The sequence below is a fragment of the Euprymna scolopes genome, chromosome 4, assembly GCF_053919585.1.
Source record: "Euprymna scolopes isolate OS-2025 chromosome 4, ASM5391958v1, whole genome shotgun sequence".
NCBI classification, from domain to species: Eukaryota; Metazoa; Mollusca; class Cephalopoda; order Sepiida; family Sepiolidae; genus Euprymna; species Euprymna scolopes.
This window is the reverse complement of record NC_136485.1, coordinates 106,998,794-107,004,128: the sequence shown is the minus strand read 5'-3', so window position 1 is coordinate 107,004,128 and position 5,335 is coordinate 106,998,794.

Below are 5,335 nucleotides of genomic sequence, written 5' to 3'. Positions count from 1 at the left end.
AAAAGTTTTGTGGAGACATAAAAACACACAGACACACATTTTGCCTTTTATATATTAGATTACACATTATTGGGATTAAATACTGGATAACTAAGGAAACAGTTGACTATAATACGGTCCTCGTCAAAATCATAAGACTACTTAAGAAAGTAAGCGTTTACGCATATTATCGAATTTTTAACCAAACAAATAGTTGAAACCATTGCCAAAAGGGAAAATATGATGGAAAAAAATGAAATCTGCTTCATTCGAAACCTTAACCCTGATCTAATAATTATTTTTTCTTAAGTGGTCTTATGATTTTGACTAGGACTGTATTACTACAACAACAACAACAGTAATAATATTATTATTTCAAATATTGTGATGAAAATATATTGAATTCTTTAGATATACAAAGATCCACAGTTAGGTTCATTTTTTGGACTTGATTCTTTGAGAAGTTGATTAAAACTTGACTACCGTTCTACATCCTCATCTTCATCAATCAAAAATTTGGCAGTTGTTATGGGTTTCTGTGATTCCAGATGTACTGACCCCTTATAACCAACTATAAAATACTAAATCATGGTACAGAAGCAGAACAAGCTATCACCACCACACAACCCCAAACCTTATACAGTTACAAAAATAAAGAGCAATATGATAACTGTGCAGAGAGAAAATCACCAAGTCACTAGCAACTCTTTGCTGTTAACAAACACATTCCATCGGGAAGAAGAGTCTGAGTCTGAGGGTGCGTACAACCCACACCCACAAGAGGAGGACTATGAAACACCCAAAACACCAGTGACTAACCAGCTCCCAAAATGAAAAAGAAAAATCGATAAATAATTGTGCATTGTGCTAAAATACGATAATTTCTTTTGGCAATTTGTTGTTACGTATTATTTTTTCATCTTACGGCCTAAAAAAAAAAAAAAAGTTGTTTTGTTCTGTATTTACAAATAGTTTTCACTCCCCCCACCTTTTCCAAAATTACGTCCAAGTCTGTTGCTGATGATGCTGTGACTTGTGCTTGACTTTCTTAAAAGTGTGGGAACTTGCATCTACCACACTATCGCTCAGAAACACTTAGTCCTGATAGCAAGACAGGGTCAAGATGACCAAGCTTAATACTAGATGCAGGTGTTGTCTCAACCATATACAGTGCCTAGCATTCCCAAAATAGTCACCCATCTGGTACTGGCCAGCCTCATCGTTGTTTAACTTCGGAGATTATGTAGGCAACAAATATATATATATATATATATATATATATATATATATATATATATATTAGTTTATGGAAAAATTAAACCCTTATTCTTCACTTAGTCTTCAAAACAAACGTTAGGACTAAACTAATTTATTTTGTCATGTAAAGCCTACTGTAGTTGAAAAGTAACGTTAAATTTTTAGATTTTTTAAATTTCATCACACGATATCAATATATTGTGATAAAAGATCGAATTATTTTATGTTATAATGTTTTTGCATATTCTTATAGCAAATCATCCTAAATCTTATTTAGACAAAAAAATTTAAAAATTAAATGATTCCAAAACCTTTTAAAAAATATATTTAAATAAAATAAAAGCATTACCCCCCCTCCCCAACATACACACGCAACGTTCACCATATCTTTATGTACCTAGAATTCTGCTAGCTTCCCATTTCCGATATGACCTGAAGATGGGTAGGTCGCATTTTCCAGACTCTTAAGCTAAGGTTAAAAAATGTAACTTTTTGAAATCTATGTTGTGCTAATTACCGCTAACTGTTTTCTTATTGCAGCTTTGAGTTAAAAATCCGTAATTTAATTTTACCCATCTTGTCATGTTTTTTTTTTTCTCTTTTTTGTTCTGAAATCTTTTTTTCTGGGGGGGGGGGTCAAATATGCTATTAACCAATATTATCTTGTTACATGTAAAACGAAAAGAAAAAAAAAGTCACCCATGAAAACGAGAACCTTCCAAATTAAAACCTTAATCTATTATCTAAACTCAAATGTAAATTACAAAATTAAGCCGACTTCACAAATTGATAAAAGTTCATTATTGGACTTTAATTATAAAGTGAAGCTCGAATAATTCAAACTCGAGATAGATAACGCCAAAACATCCCAGCATTAATATGGGAGGGGAGATTATCTTCAAATAGTGTCCTGAATTGATAATTGAGCACCGGACTTATACTAAGTAGATATTAATAAGTCTCTCGTACCTATTCCCCCTTTTTTTTTAAAAAATGGAGAGTAGATAATGCAGTGGATGTGTTATCGGCAGCTCCAGTAACTCTCGCTTCCCCTTTTTTGTCCCTCAGTCCTCATTCAAATGAGTGATTTTTCTGACAAAGGGTGAAGAAAAAGCTGCTTTCCAGGTCGGTAGTACTTGGTGAACAGTAGTCTGAGATGTCGGAAACTTTTCTGTCTCTATATCTATCCTTGTGGCCATGTAAGGGTGCTGGAGGTAAACATTTCATCTGGGTTGACGTTATCCGCCTGATAGTCAGGGATCTGAACCTTGGATTAACTACTAAGGAGGCTGTCCTATCAGCAGGTGCAAAGTACTGGGGCTGCTGTATTGCTATTTGGTGAATGGATTCTGCACCATGCAGTAGTCTCTGGTGGGGCCTCTCGATGCCATACTAGTGGGTAATTGTTACGGCTTTACCTTATTATGTGCTACATAAAAAAAAAAATTCATGTCCTTTTCTCTTTTACTTTCCCTCTCTATCCTGCTCTAACCAAGTATGCCGACCTATTCCACAAATCCCGAAACCTCAACAGGAAATATCTCCAGAAAAAAAAATCAAATAAACCTGGAACCCCATCTTCCAACGTAGACTCCTACTACCAGGTCTCCTTCTCCAACATCAGGGGTCTACGTTCCAACCTTCCAGAGGTTGAAACCCAATACAAGAGACGAAACCGGACATATTCTTTCTAAGCGAAACTGGAATAGGGCCGACCACTTCCCTAGATGAGTTCATAATTAATGGATACTCGAACTTAACATCTAAATCTGACCCCCAAGACTGCTATGGGCATGGAATATGTGCCTACATTAAAGATGGCCTCCAGTATGGCAGGGATATCTCCAGAGAAGATCCTAATTTATCATATGTGCTTCCGGGTTGCACTTGCTTACACCACTGCATTTATATTTGCCCTCTATCGGCCCTATAACAGCGGAGTTACTATCTTTGATAGTATATCTGAGAAAATAGACCACATCCTGTCTGCACATCCCTCGGCTAACATTCACATCTGTGGTGACTTCAACGTCCATAACGTGGAATGGCTGATCCACTCAAATAAGACAGACAATGAGGGGAGGGTCTGTCATGATTTTGCCATTGCTTATGACCTCACTCAGATTGTTCGCGATCCCACCCGTGTGCCAGATACTACAGGTCAGTATTCAAGCCTTCTAGACCTTTTTCTCTCCACTTCCTTGACCTATGTCCATGTTCCATTCTTTCTCCTCTAGGATCCTCCAACCACTCCATCGTATCAGTTAAGATAAAAATGAAATGTAATAAGTCCCCAGACGTACCCCTCCACCATACTGTATACCGATACTCTATGGCTGACTAGGATAGCTTCCGTACATTCATACCTCTGCATTCCATGTTTAAAAAGGATGTGTCCTCTATAGTATCAGACCTGACCGAATGGTTAATTGTAGGCATAGACCGATTCATACCATCTAAAAGATTCCAACTAAAACCTAACAACCAGCCATGGTTCTCCCCAGAATGTGCTGCTGCCATCACGCACAGAAATCACTTTTTCCATTGCTACCAACGTAATAGATGCACTGAGACTAAAGCTGCTTTCAGGAACGCCAGCAACTACTGTAAAAGAGTAATAAAAAATGCAAGAGAGCTATATGCTCAGTCCATTAAATCCAAAATAGCTGAGCAGCGGCTTGGTTCCCACCAGTTTTGGCAAATAATGAATAGAATCCTAAACAGAAGTGTGCGTTCTATCCCAACCATTATCAATAGACCTGAGGTCATTTCATCAGCATCAGACAAGGCCAAACTATTTGCCAAGAACTTTGCAGCTATGCAACGAAGGCCATCAACTCCCCATATTTCCTGCTATAACACAGAACACACTAGGTAACATATCTGTGCATGAGGTCGCCAAGCTAATCAAGAACCTTGATCCCAGTAAAGCAACTCTCTGATAGGCTCATAAGAGTAATGGTTGATGGACAAAAATCAGAGGCCTGCAGTATTAATGCTGGAGTTCCTCAGGGGTCCATCCTGGGCCCAACTCTCTTCCTGATCTACATCAAGGATCTCCCTAAACACATACTTAAATCATTCGTTGACATCTATGCTGATGACATGACCATCTATGGCAACACATCAAAGGCTGTAAATGACAAAGTTCTCTCTGATTCTCTGATTTCGAGCGCATGGTTCAGTGGGGGAAGATGTGACTGGTTACCTTTAATGCATCTAAAACCAAACTCCTATCCTTACATCATCAACCCTCTGATCCCCATCTGGCATCAATTGAAATGGATGGCTCCTGTCTAGGAGAAGCCCCATGTTTTGAAAAGCTTCTGGGCTTGACCTTTACTCCTGATCTGAAATGGAACACATACATCAAGTCTGTTGCCAAGGTCACTGGAAAGATAGTGGGATCCTTCTACCGCTAACTACTGATGCAATTCTCTATCTATATAAAAGCCAAGTACGTCCAAGGATACTGCTGCCATATCTGGGCAGGAGCTGCTAAAAACAGCCTATCCTGCCTTGACAGAGTACAAAATAGACTTTGTGGCTTAGTGGAAGATGCCCTTTTCTCTTCCCTGCAACCTCTCTCCCACAGAAGAGACGTTGCGAGCCTATCTTTATTTTATCGTTATTTCCATGGCAGGTGCTCATCTGAGCTCCACTCTCTGGTCCCCCCTCGCCAATCTTTTACAAAAAACACCCGTCTAGCTGAAACCACTGTCAAAAATTTTCCTCACTCTTTTTCTGTGCCTAAATTAAAACGTAGATTCCATGAACAAAGCTTCTTTCTTAGAACTGCACGCTTGTGGAACTCTGTTCCGTCTGCCTGCTTCCCACCTGACTACAACCCGGATGTCTTCAAGTCTGTAGTGGACCAGAGTATATAATACCCTAGCTCGCCACAAGAAAATAATGAAACCAATGGAATTGAAGGAAACAAAGACTCAATTGATGGCTAAGATAAACGTTGTTTATTTGCTGTTGAAAGAATGAACGCATTAGTTATAACATGTGTTCATGTCCGCGCGTATGTAACCTATGTTCGTTGCGGGACTGGTGTTGTAGCAAGAATAGGAAATATGTATTCATCTCAAGTTCG